The following is a 14,749-nucleotide window of genomic DNA, read 5'->3' as shown; positions in this document are numbered from 1 at the left end:
TGCTATGACCTTTCTCTGCCCCATACCTGCACAAATAGCACTTTCCTCAGAAAAAAAATGTGGTATGGACAATGGAAGTAGCCATGGGCTGCCTTTGAAGTGTCCTGAAACTCTTGGCTAGTGTGTGTGCATGTCTCACTCTCCCACCAAATGTTGGGAAGAGAGGTCAAAAGAGGTCAGTTGGAAACAACTGCCGAGGATAGCAAATTCTTACAAATTGAAGTGCCTTTTGGGAAAGAGGAAGGCAGTGCAATTTTGATGAGAATTGCTGCTTTTATTTTGGGCTTAATCATGCAAGGTGCTGAGTGCCTTCAGTCCTCATTCATGTTGATGGGAACTGACTGTCCTCAGGCTACCTGGCAGGCATGGTTGCTAGGTCAGTTCTCATTCCCCTCTCCCCTGCAGTCTGTCACTTCACTTCCTAAAGAATGTCTTATCTGATGTCATCTGTAGCACAGGGAATTAAGGAGGTTTTCATTCAGAGTCTACCCATCTCTTCCCAGAAAATCAGAGGGGACAGATATTTCCCTCTGCTAGAAAGTAAAACTCCAGGAAGACAAAGGAAAAGAGCTGGTTGGATGCTTGTACAATCCCTTTCCTGGAATGGGGAGGGATTTGGTCTCTGCAAGCTATGCTGAAAAGAAGGGGCAACTATTTGGTGTCTGACTGCTCTTATGGGCTGCGGTTCTTCTTTCCTGTTTCAAAGCATTGCTAACACTCAGGGAGCGCCTCTGAGCAGTGACCATGCCTTTCCTCAAGAAATGGATGCAAGGCACGGTTAACATCAAGGACATCTTAATCACATGGTCTTCGAAAAGAGAAAAGGCCAAGACAAGTACTGCTGTTAGCATGAGAATGATAGTATTTGATAAATAGGAACTGCATGCATCTGGTTAAGATGTTCATGCGCTGAGCTGTGCAATTCACAAAATGTAAATGGTGTGCTTATCAGATGGATTATTTTCCAGAAGCACAGGCAAAATTACAGTAATTACTTTTCCTCCTGCTACATTATCTGTATTCCCAAGAAACTTTATAACTTCTTGCAGAAAATAAATAAATATTTACTGAAAAGATCAGAACAGCTGAGTAAAGGTTCCGTTCACTTCCTGCAAAATCAGCATTTCTCATGAACAAAAAGCTGTTCTTGGCAGCACAAGATTTTCATAGGGAGGGTGGGGAGGAACAGGTGCTGTCAGGAAGATTTTTTCAAGGAGATCACTAGATATTAATCTAGATTTTCAAGAAGCTATACTTTCCCTAAATTCCTACTGCATTGACATGCCCTTAGGTGAGAAATGAGTTTTCTCTACTATTCTTCCTTCAGCAACTGAGTGCTTAGGCCCAGCTCCTTAGATATAACCAACAAGTTTATTACCTGGGAATAATCAATATGAAGGACTCACCATTTTAATGCAAAATAAAGATTCATCTACTTTTTCAAACCACAGCCCTTTTTCCTCTTTTAAGCCTGTTCATATATATGCACTTATTTATATTTTGTGATTTGCAAAGAGTAGCTCTAAAGGACTGGCTTTAAAGTGATAAATAAATAAATAAATAAATTCATCTGCCAGGGCTTTGTTCAGTTTGTCGAACTATGTCGATCATGGTGTAATTCTAACATCAAGTGGTTCTAGAGCATCGCAGAGCTCTACAGACAAGTTATAAGCAAGCCTTACAACATTCCCCCATCCACCCCAAATGTAAGCATTTTAACCTATTTCAGTTGCTATTTTATTCTCACCTATGAAAAGCAAAAAAGTCCTTGGGCACTTGTGTCCTTCGTTACCCTGGCGTGATAGTGCCCACAGTCTTTAATCTGTTTATCCTCAGAATGTCGGTGTATGGTAGAAAGTGCCGTTTTGTTGTAGCTGAGAAACTGAAGTGTAGGAAAGTTAAAAGACTTCTCTCATGGCCACACGGGAAAGTCAAAAAGGGTCAAGTGCTGAAGCCATGAATTCAGCCAGGACCTTCTCCCTTCCTTTCAAGCTTGCATTTAAGAAAAGTGGTTCACAGCCACTCTCACATCTCTGACCTGGGAATAATGAAGTGTGTCCTCATGAAGCATGTCTAGATCTAAGACAACCTGGCTGGCTATAGACTTAAACAGTCTCAGTGTTCACCCCTATCAACACACTGTTCACCATGAGCTGTGAGGATGGGAACAAGCAGCTGGGTGGTGCTACACGCTTTAGCAAAATGCCCAGGACACCCGTTCTCTCAGTGATAGCACCAGGACCTGAGACTACCTCCATTTCTGGGGACACTGCTCCAGTCTCTGAACTAACCTTCTTCCCATAAAATGCAAGCATGCACCACACACAAGTTAACATGTGGGTACTTGGTAGCTGGCCAGAGACCTTATAATGGGAGCTATGTCATCCCCAAAACATCTGTCTGAGCCTGAATAAGTAAGTCATCAACGGGGAATTTCAACCTCATCCAGGTCAATTCGTGCCTGAAGCACAAGGAGGTGTCGTGAGAAACATTGCTGTCCTGTAAAACATGGGTGCAAACAGTTGGAAAATAGCTCTAAAGATACCAAGTAGCTAATTGAACATCACAACTGCACCACTGCATAAACTCCTTGAAAGAGCAGCAAAGGGTGAAAATTGCTGATGGCAATTTCCATAGTAGACTAATTTAGCTCAGAGGCGAAGAGAGTGGTGAAGGAGAGAGAGAATATGTATGTCAGCGTGGGAGAGGGTGAATTCATACAGGAGGGAGTGCATTAGAGTATGTGTGAGTGTGGAGGAGGGTTAGAAGTGAGTTTCTCAGAATTAGGGCAAATTCTGTGTTCAGAGTAGACCTTGCAGAAAACCTGCATCTGTGTGTTTGTATACATATGCACACATGTTTGGGCTTTGTCAACTTGGGGTCCTTGGTGGTTTCAGACACTTTTCTGGAATATTTACAGTTCCTATAAGTGTAGAGGAAAAAAAAAACCTTGAGGGTAGGATTCAATGCCAGCTGAAGATGTAAAACACAGAAGATGTAGCAGAGATTTAGAAAATATATATAAAAGTAGCAAGATTCTTTTTTCAGAGAGTGGAAGGATGGAGAGGGGGAGGTGGCAGGGGGGACTGTTGCTATAATTGCCTGATGGAAAGAAGCTGGGGCATAGGCAATGTTTTTCAAAAGAGGAAATATAGGGTAGGTGGGCATTCCGCCTCCATCATTGGGCAGAAGATGACATATAGATGGTCCTGCGTCGCTGAGAATAAGGAGCAGGAGTTAAACTGGCATGATTCCTCCTTCCTCTCTCTCTCACCATAACAGTGCATTGAGTTAGGCAAAAAGAAGATACTGTTTTCTACGACTCAGGGTCATTGGATGGACCTCTCAGGAGCACACTACTTCTAAGAAATCAAAGGTTGAACCAGGGAGAAGCTATTTTCTATGGCGATTTACTAGCAAATTTCTCTTTATTGAGATGTGAAGTAAATCCAAGGTCTTTATGCATACTGTGTGTCCCCAGAATATATGCCAGGCAAACAGAGTCAGATGTTTAGGCTCTGGTTCCTACTCATTGCTGGTTTCCCTGGTAATGCACTCTAGCAGTATTCCAGCTTTGAGACTCCTAAACACAATTTTTTAGGCTCATTTCCAGTCACTTATCTTTCCAGTGGGAACAGTCTATTTCTTACTTCTCCCACTTAGTCACAGCAATTTATACTTCTGATTCATGCTGTGAAGGACAGAGGAGAAGCTTTTATTGTGGTAATACCAATTGTCCCCTGTCCCACATAACTTTGAAGTGCTTACCAAAACCTCAGGAAGTGTGGGAATGTATGACAGGAAAATAAATTGTTCATGTAAGCATCAGAATTACCCTTTATGTTTCCCTTAACCCCTAGAAATCATGTTTAAAAAGCTGAAGTCTCTTCTAATTAAGAAAACACCTCACAAGGCAGGGATTTCACCTTTAAAGATGCTTCCTTTACCCCACATTTCTGAAAGCATTGAAGAGTGAAGAAAATGTATTCTTAGTGCTCACCAATCACAAGTCATTGAAGTCTGGGTTAGGAGCTGAAAGACTTTCCTCTGACTGCATTAACTTGTGGATTAATCTAACCGTATGTTAAGTTGTCTGTATTTCCTTTTCCCTTGCAATGATTCAGTGCAGCGTTGGCTAGGCATGAGCAACATTTATTAGGGCAATTTCTGTGGAATAGCTATATTTCCCAAATTTTCCACAGTTAGTAACTCCTAGCACCAGTAGTCCCCACAGCCAGTGCTAGGATCACGTAAAAAGATTAAGAAAGCCTGTCATTCCCTGATGAATTTTGTCTTATTACTCCTACAAGGGAAATGGAACACAATTCCGCGCTTTGGGCTGGCTGCATGCTGACCTTACAGGGCACAGTCAAATTACTGGATCTCTCAGGATGCTGTTTTCTATTATAGTATTCTTAGGAGTGGAAGCCATCTGAGACTTACTGTTCAAACGGAACTCGATTTCTAGAAGCTTTACAGCTTTGTTACATGCATGTGGCAATAATTACTTGCAAAATAAAGTCTGTGTGGATTGTGTTTTACCAAATGGTTTAGATATTTGTGATGGATTTCCACCTGCTCAAGTTTTGATTGCCAGTTCACTCTATGCAGAAAACAAAATAGAGGAAAGGATCAACATTGTGTAATGGAGGTAAACTCCTCTTGATCTCCTGAAGCTGCTTAATTGGTTCCCATTGTTGAAATGTTCTCATGACTGTGGACTATCACAAACTCTACATATGAATTTTTAAATTGGTTCAAAGCATTTAGGCCACAAGCTGACAGCATCTCTTTGGAATAATTTAATGGTAATGAAGTTAAAGATAGCAGTCACAATAACCCCTTTCAGATGCCAAATCATTAACATACACTTGCATAAATTCCACTTCCAAATGAAAGCTTTTACAACATTCCAAAAAGTTTTGCATGTTAGAACCCAAGTGTATTCATGCACAACTTAGAGTGATACTGCATAAGATAAAGAAGTTATTGAAAAGTCATCAAGGCTCATAGGCCAAAAGCTAAAAGAACCTCAAAGTGCTTTTTAGCTATGGAAGAAATTCATATTTCTATAGTCTGGAGAGTTTAGTGGGAATTCTGGGTCTTAATTTCCACCTTGGCTCTGGCAGGCAGACATGGTCCGTATTAGCCTAAGATAAATCCCACACAAATGAACTGCAATGAGGGGTCTGCAATGAGGATGACTAAGCTGCTATCCTACTCCTGATGAGTGGAGTCTGGGGAGCTACTCAGTTGGCTGAATACAGAAGTGTGTACCTTTCCCTAAAGTAGGCATTTACATCTGGGTAGCTAGGTTAGTGACTCGCTTTTTCACTGCCTGTAATGAAAACACAGGTACTCTGCTCACACATGGGAGTGACCCCAGCAGGGAAGAAGCCGAATTAGCCTGCTGTCAGTCAACAGCAGGAGGCGTGTCGTTTAGGAGGAGACAGAGGCTTGGTCAGTAGCTGACTGGAGGAGAGTACACTTGAAACCAATCCAAGTAAAGCACATATAATAAACAATGTACTAGAAGATTACAAAACTATGTGATAAGAGAGGACACGGGTCAGTGCAGTTGCAATTTGCAGTATGTAGGTGCTGCAGCAGTTTGCTGCAGTTGTATTTCAGTAAAGGTTTTGTGTGCACACAAGCTGTTGTCACACTGTCCGCCCCGACTATTTGCGACGCGTGGTGACCCACCACAACTGGTGACCCTAACAATTGGGGAGAGACCCCCCAACACTCACACATCAGCCTGTACCTTTGGGGGTGTAAACGAGGGCCTCAACCTTTGCAGAACCTGCATGTCTTTAAGCTAGGTAAACAAAGGCTTCTATTGTGTCTCTGCGACTCACTCCTTGTAGACATAGATGGATCCGAGATCATTTGAAAGATACTGCAGTGCCAGAAAAGCTTCATGTTGTGCCATGCAGTCCCCGTGGCCTGACCGGCTTCTGCACAAGGGAGCGCTGGACATTAAGGTTCATGTCCTGAGATCCCATTCCAAGGAGGAGGGAAGATGCAGACCTGAAACCCTCCAGTCTTTGTCTCAAGGCTGCTGAGCTACTCTGTGTTTATTTTTTGGTTTGGTTTAGGCAGGACAATCTGCTCAGGGCACATTGCTGAGCTTGGCTGCTGGGTAATCCATGGACTGGCTCCAGCTCAGTCCTTCAGTAGAGAGCTGAGGACTTCAGAGAGCACCATGTCATGAAGATAATTCTGAGTTGCTCTGTGACCCTGGGAAGACCTTCATGAGTTTCTTCCACAGTTCTCTCAGCCCATTCTTTCTATTTTCCTCATTGAACTAAGATATCGTCTTCTCTGTTGAGGGCAGTGAAGAAGGTTATCAGCTTCTTTGGAGATTAAGGTCTGACCCTCCTGTGTAGTTACATTGAATCTTTACAGAGTTGTTTGTTTTACAACTTATTGTATAATGCTGTTATGAGAAAGGAAATATTCAGCCTGTCCTGCATGTTGAGGCTACTTCAAACAAGTGTATTGGCAACATTTCGATTGTGATCAGCCCACTTAGGAGGCAATAACTTGACAGTGGAATTAATGCAACCAACTCTGTAACAATTTTTTACATTGATTTACCATGTCTAGTTACATCCTGACTTGCCATTAAACTCACTTTTATTGATTAGACTATTGTTACCAGGGATGACGTTGCTGATGTTGGATGGAAGGCCTCCATATCCTCACAGGGATGAGTCGTTGCTGCTGCACATGTGCTGATGTAAATAGCATAACAACCTTTGACCATGATGACAGAGTGAAGCAGAAGCTACTGAAAGTGACAGAAGGCTCTCTGCAGCTGACGTTATGAGTGGGATGACTCACAGTCAGACCATGACTATCAGTCCTCAGACTGCCTAATGAAGGTGTGATTACCACGCATTCCTTCCAGCAGCACTGGACAGCAAGTCTGTCTTCAATGGATGCCACCATATCATTGCTGTAAGAGATCATCACCCTACTGAGGGCAAGAAGGGTGTGCTTTGAACTTCTGCTTTTGCCAAGAAAGCTGCACTCTACCAGGCTGTAAGGCTGATGTGGAGCATGCATTTTGACAGCACTTCAATGACCAGTCATTATAGCAGATTTGGGTAGATCAATCAATTTTCAAGTCTTTTCCTCTTTTAGTACAAGTGGGAAATATAAATTAAACAGCCTGGTTCAAAACCAAACTTTGTCATTGTGAACAGACTAATTGTGCAAGTCCTTGCTTGGACATGCAGATGCCAAAAGTTTGCATCAGTTCCCAAAAGAAATGGAATAAACTAATGGAAGAAAGATTCATTAAGGGATAATAAACACATGGGCATCAGTTGTGGAAGCTTCTACTTGGTATGGGTCCTGGGATGGTTACAACTTAATCTAACTCATTATGTCTCCTTTACAATTCACTCTCTTTCCCATTTTGAGAACAATATTGTCCATAAACAAAGCTACCTTTTGGCCTCGCAAGATTTTACAAGGTACAGTTTTTCCAGTTTTCAATGTAAAGAAAACGGAAACAAGGGAACAGTGAAGAGCAGTGTTTGTCTGGCTTTGGTACCACAAACCCATCACTGCAGCGCACAGACAAAGCAGATGACGGACTCAAAATTACTTCTGTGCCTGATGCATCACCATCGCATCCTGAGAATTAGAGATGTGGATGTGTGTGTGGATCCTAGTGCAACACGTTTCTGGGAGGACACATGATTAGAAAACTGCAACAACTGGATTTAAAAAAAGCCTTACTAGACCTAAGTTTGTATTCGAATTCCTGTTTAGCAAACCAAATTGTTCTGTCAGGGTTTCTTTGTATTTCCTGACCTCCTCCTAGTAGAAAAAACAACTGCTGGCTGGCTTTATATTTTCACGTGTAGGTTTATTTGGTTTTTTGCATGTCCACAATCATCTTTGTGCATTTATGACATTTTGTCATGGGCCTATTCCCCTTCTACATCAGTGCAGCTCTCAGCATGGCTGTGACTAGTCACTGGACAACCTTCTGTGCTTACCTTACAGCAATCCTCTTTTTCTGTCATAGTTGGGACAGGCCAACCATTTTGAAAAGTAAATCTAAGGAATAGGAGAGAGTTTACATGATCTGATCTAGCAAAGCACTCTATAGGGTCACTAAACAACTATTTTTAGAAAATATTTTCTTTTAGGATGCATTTATGATGTATACCTGTATCAGTTTTTCCCCTTGTTATTCATCTCTTCAGATCTGCTTTTTGTGTAGTCATCAGTTCAGGTTTCCCTAAGGAAAACACCATTTTCTTCACTTTAGTGAGACATCTATCCAAAATTACTCTAAGGTGTTCTAACAGTGGTCACCTCCATCAGATGGTAGCTGTAGGTGCCTTCACTCTGCCTTTATTAGGTCCCGTTTACAATACCTTTTCCAATTTCCTTCCACCTTTCAGGGGATCTCTTGACACCCAGCCTATTCCAACAGCCAGAATCTGGGACAGGGGGAAGGCGACTGTCACAGGGAACAAACTCTCCCACAGACCAGTCTGATGGCTTCTTGCACATCTTGCAGGGAGGAACACTGGAGTCCAGACAATTCTAGATCTGCACGCAGAGACCGCCTCTATCTATCCATGTATCTCACAGCAGTCCCCTTACATAGCTCATCAGTTAGGCTTTTCCTCTGTGGAATTCCATTTGCCAACAGGCTGATGCAACTCAAAACAACTTCTTTAAGACCAAAAGGGCATTGGAAGCAGTATGAAAAGCCATATCATTTTTAAAAAACCATCACATTCTCCTGGCTTGTGGTAAACACGGAATTTGACACTAGGGAAATGCTTTATTAATCTGATGAGCTTTTTATTTTTTGTTTGTTTGTTTTTTAATTCCTTTTTTAATTTGTCCCTTTAGAAACATTCTTATAACCCCTTGGACATAATTTTTTCTTTTTCTCCTCAGAGATCCTGAGGTGATATTGAGTTGCTTGGGAAATTAGATTTGTCAGCTTTATTTCTGGTTGCTGTCTACATTAATTTCATAATTAAAACCCAAAGATGTGTGTCTAATATGTATGAATCTACAAAAAGCAGAAAGAGGAAGTGCTTAAGCCCATACAAAAGAAGCAGTTTGACACGTGTCAGCGTTACGTTTCAGTGCAAGAAAGGAAATATTTTTTTGGCACAGACCTCAGAGAACATGTAGTCAAACCAAGCAAAACCTCATGAATCTGAAAATTAGTCTGTGAAGTGTTTGTAGTCACAGTCAGTTTTTGCTAAAACATTCAAATACAAATTATTGGATTGCGTATTTGGTATGCACTACGGGTTTTGCTCATTTATACTTCTATTACATGTGTTACATTTTGTATATAAGGCTGGGATAGGGAAGAAAAAGAAGTTTAATCAGGGAACTCCTCTCCTGCTCACATCCTCTCAACTTAATCTTCCCCTGATTCTGATCATTCAGTAAATTTTAAGCAAGGGGGAATACATGTTTCCCCCTCCTCTCCGCTATTCTACAACATCTGTCATTATTCATTGCAACCAGCAGATCAAGCTATTTACTTTGTCTGCTGCACCACGACCTTTGTGTGACTTGCTTTTTGGAGATATTGCGACTAAATCACTGCCTGTGTGAGTCACATCGCAGTTTTCTGCTGACTGATCCCTTCTCCAAGCGGTGTTGCTTTCAGGGGGCGGCAGCAGCAGCAGCAGCAAGGTGGTGCTCTGCAGATTTAGGAACACCCTGGGCAACAGCAAATAGCACTGAAAACCCTGCTTTAAGTGGCAACGTTTACCAGCTGTTCCTTGTTTCACTAAAATTGGAAGGCTCTAAAAAGGCTGACAAGCTGTGGGCGAGCATTCCTGGATGGGTCCATATATTCAGCACCCCCTTAATGAGGTAGGAATGCAGGATCCTGGACTGGACTGAGCACTAGATATGTCTGCTTGAGAGTCTAAACTGGAATGAGATGAAGTCACTTCTGCAGACATACCCCAGCTCTCTGACTTTTGAATACAGACATCATTGGCTGGATATTGTAAACCTTGATTTTCTAGCAGCTACCTGTGGTGAAGATCAAGTGCATTTTCCCCATGCTTCCTTTTCAGCTAACTGCAGTATCCCACACCTTGTTATGATGTCTGAAAAACAGTGTCCTGAATGAAAGGTGGAAGCTAGTTCTTCTTTTCCTGCATGGCTGGACTGTGAAGGCAAAGTCCAGCCCTGTTTACATGGGACCTGCCAAGCGAAGGCTGGACTCTGCCTTACTTGCCAAATGCCAGACGGCAGCTTTGTAGCTGCTTCCCCAGTCATATGGCAGAAGCTTGGAGTCACACTTGCTCTCTTGAACTTAGGTGCTGTAGTAGTGTCAGTGCCTGAAGCTAGGTACTAGTAATCCATGATCTTGGTCAGGCACTGTAGTTTGGGTTTCTTGTTTCTCACACTTGAATGAAAATTGAACTGGTAGCATTTGGTCCATCAGGACAAAATCACTTTGAATAAGTAGCCTTTCATCTTTCAAGACTAATTCATATTATGCGTTTATAAAAAACTTTATGGGTTGTCAGTTGCAATTGTTAGTTCCTTCTTTGTAAACTAGATGGGTTACCATTTACGTGTAGATTTGCTCTATGTATGAGATTGTATTTTATGATGTGGCTTGGTAGACATTTTTCTTTTGCAATTCCCCTCTTCCAGTAAAATAAACAGAAATTATATAATGAACAAATTAAAAAGCTTGATGTGCTGAGGAGATGATAGATAAAAAGCTATAGTCCACTTGAATGGTCTTGAGACCTCATGAACACATACAGAAACCCACACCAGTCTGTAGACAAGACGAGAGGGGATAAAGGCTGGATTAAGAAGACCTGAAGAGATGCCTCCTTAGAAGCCCAGGAAGAATGTCTTAGCCATCCATGTGCTATACTTCAAGGCCTGGAATTCTTGTGTTTACTTACGCTACACAGAATGCAAGTGAACAACTCTCAGACTTTTAATTCAGAGGACCATGGTTATCAATCATGGCTACATGAAGATATGCTGCAAAGACATCTGCGGACTACCTGAAAATCCAGCAGTGGCCTTAAGAGCGCTGACCAGTGAGGTGTGTACCTTCAGCTGCAGCTAGGTGATCAGTCTGGCAGGTATCCTCTGCACATGCTGGATGGATAAAACCTTGCACAAGGTGGTGAAAACTGAGGCAGCGTGAATCTTGCTTATCCAACAGTTCAGCAGATAAAGTGCTCACTTGAACAAGGAAGTAGTGAGTGCCTCCAATCACCCCATATTCCTGAAGTTAGTCAAAGTCTCTCACATCTTTAGCTCTGTGTCCACGTTCTGGTATTGAAGACTTTCAAAAGGAAATTCTTGGTGGGAGACTTGCATGTCTGGCTGGGGTTTGGAGTGTTCCTGAGTAATTTTAATACAGGTTTTGGTCAGATTTTATTTCTTGTGTACTTGCTTGGCGACAGCTCTCAGGCACTCAGAAGTTAAGGAAATGAAGGAGCTGTGGCTTAGCCCAGGTTTGTGTGTTGTCATGTAATACGTCTGTGATTAACAAGAACTTTTTAGTAGTGAGTTTTACTTCCATGACATGGCACGAAGTGGTCATTTCCCGATGTCTCTGCTGGGAGAAGATCCTTGGACCTCATGTATAGCTATAAACATACCCATCTGCTTAGCTGCAAAATGGAGACTTTGCGTATCGAGACTTATTTTCTTTGTTACTCCACTCTTGGTATGTGCTGTTCAGCTGAGCTCTTGTGGGATTTTGGATTGCTTTTTTGCCAGCCTAAACATTCTCATTCGGTTTGTTTCACAATGCATCAAATAAAGAGAGTTAATGAAAACCTTACTTTAGATTAGTTACACAGAAGAACAGTAGCATTGATCTTGGGATTGCACGCAAGGGACCTCTTTGTAACCTTCCCAAAGCTTTGAATTAACTCACATGACTTAAACTCTGGAACAGCTTCTGATTTCCTCTGAATGTAGTTGCATGTCTGGGCTGGGGAACTTGGGACAGGTACAAGCCAAGTGGGTCTGGGAGATGAAATCTTATTCTGTTTTTTTCTGGAAAAAAATTACTGCTCCATCTCCTTTGGAAACTGGCAAATAAAGTCAATTTAGCAAATTTAGGAAGAAGGTGTGCAGGTTCTTTTTTCAGTTAGGATCCACCCACTCTGGCTGCAGTTAATTCCCAGATTTCTGTTGAAAATACAGCTTGTTAACTGCCTGAAACAAGGCTTGAACTACTTCAAAATAAACTTTTTGAAAGAAGAAACCACGTAGAAAGACGACGTCCAGAAGAAGACAGCCCAGACTGTAGCATATCACTTAACCCGGGAGTAGTAAGCAGAATGTGTTGCGCTGAATGCTGTTTGTTCAGGGGCTGTACAAACATAGCTATGAAGTCTTTTGTGGCCAAACTCACCTGTTCACTGCTGGTGTGGATATCGCTGCACAGTACTGTGTGACAGACACATCACTAGGTAGCCTTTGATCAGGCCTCTTTGCACACATCCATCCAGTTTACCCTCCATTGTCTTTCTCAAGGCTTTGTATGTCAGAAATCCCATCATTCTTGAAAGACAAACAAAAATTTGAAGTCTGAATCCTGAATGTGTACAGATTTCTTGCCAGCTGCATGACCAATATACATTACTGAACTTCTGACCATATGCTCCTATTTTTAATGCTCTAAATAAAGAGCTCTGCACTGCAGAAAAGCAACAGTTCTGTGTAGCGTAAATGACTGCCCAGTTCCATTTCACCTGGGCACACACCTGCATGTTTTCCTTTGCACTTTTGAACTGCATGGACCACAAAAATCAAAGAAAGGCTGTAAATCCCATGTTACTCCCGCTCTTGACTGTAAACCTTTGAAACAATAGGGATTTCAGCCTCCACACTAAAATCTCTTCAAAGAGTGACAGCGGTGAAGTGCTCATAAAAGATAATACTTTTTTTCATTGCCGCTCCATTCTCCATACTAACCTTTGTTTTAAGAGCATCTCATGGGTATAAACTACAGAGGGTTTTCTTTAGACTTAAAAATCATCTCGAAACATCCTGTGTGAACATAATGTGAGCTCTTCTTCTGTCTTTCTAATAGGATGAACCTCTTTGCCAGCTACGTACTTCCAAATCTTCTTGCTTATTGTGAAGGTTGAGAGGAAAGAATGGGGTCACCAGAGCACGCTTTTTCATTTGTACTTCAAGAAAGGCTGCCTTCCCCTCCTCAGTCATTGGATAACTTCCTACTAGGACAGTAGAATATCCATTTTATAGATCAGAGATTCAAATCCAGCCCTGAAACTGAACTTTTAACTAGAAGAAGTTCTGTGACCTCAAATCAGGGTCAAATGTTCATTCTGCAGATGTCTCCTTCCTCTGCACGGATGAGGCAAGAACTTCATAGGGATGAAAATGAAATGGCAGGTTATTTCTGTACACCTCTGCTGGGACAATACTAGATGCCTTTCCTGTCCTGCCCTGTGGACAAATAAAACACCTGTTTCCAGAGCTGTCAATCAAGAGCCTCTCAGGGTAGGAAATGTGTTTTAGAAAACTTCTGCTGTGGAGCAACCATCTAGCTTCCTTCTCCATCAATATGTTTTATTGTGCAAAACAGGCTTCAAGTATCATCCTGCAAAGCAGTACCTGCCTTGCAATTCTTTATTAGACAAAGCAGCCTTGGACTGGTGGCATGCTGTTTATCCACAGCTGTGCATCTTCCGAAGACAAAAGTGTAGATTCAGCTCTAATGAGACTTTAGCTTTTTTTGTCTGCAGCTAACCAAGTGACAAGTTCCACCAAGGTGACAGCCAGTCAGAGTGGTGGGATAAAAGTGACATCCTGAAATTAGTTTTGACTGCCTTGCAAGTATTTGCTTCCCTTGAGTAATATATGTCCTCACTAGCCTTCAAGGACAAGAAAAACTTTTTTGCTAACAGCACAGTTCTTTACCAACCGGTGAACTGTGGAGATAGAGATGCAGATTTTTTTCTTGCAGGGGGGCTCCTTTGCCATTGAAAGTTAGTATGATTTGAGTAGCTTATTTCTGGGATAGAGCCATCTGCAGACTGACTTGGGAAGTTTCCTCTTTAGAGAGTCTCAGACACAATACCTGTCCAAGATGACTTGGTGGGCAGAACTAGCTAAGAAAACTCACAAATTCTCATGCATTCAATATCACCATAATGTACAATGATTTTTACTTATCTCTTATCTCTTTTTTGTCCCTGTTCCTCCTCTTAGTTTATAACAGGCTTTTGGGATGTCCTGGGATTTGTTTGGGTTTTTTTTAAGGAATGCCAGGTTCTAACAAAATCCCTTCAGTTTGTATTTTTAATCCTATCTTATGGTCTTCTGTTGCTCCTCTTCTATTCCTCTCACAAGTGTATCATGACTCCCCTCTGTGAAACGCAAGTCAGCTTTTAACGTCAGCAACCAGATCTGCAGAGTGTACAAGTTTTCCAACCTCCTCCCCAGATACAAACAGGCTAATCAGCTGTATTCAGTAAGGAGCAGTGATGAAAACAGAAATGAGCCAGAAGGTTAATTTTTAAATATAACACCTCTCATATGGAAACTGTTTTTTGGGGAAGGTTGAAAAAAAAGAAGAGTAAACTTACCTAGTTAAGTGTATAATACTATTATACAGAGGTATTTCAGAGCAACTGCTTGAGAATGAATCTCTGGTCTTAGAGTCCTGGAATAGCCCTTTAAATTCATAGTTTATCTTATTCCAAATTAGCTGGTCTCTGCA

The sequence above is a fragment of the Buceros rhinoceros genome, unplaced genomic scaffold (assembly GCF_000710305.1).
Source record: "Buceros rhinoceros silvestris isolate BGI_N320 unplaced genomic scaffold, ASM71030v1 scaffold263, whole genome shotgun sequence".
Classification (NCBI taxonomy): Eukaryota; Metazoa; Chordata; class Aves; order Bucerotiformes; family Bucerotidae; genus Buceros; species Buceros rhinoceros.
The sequence above is the reverse complement of the archived record's forward strand: the minus strand, read 5'-3'. Positions refer to the sequence as shown.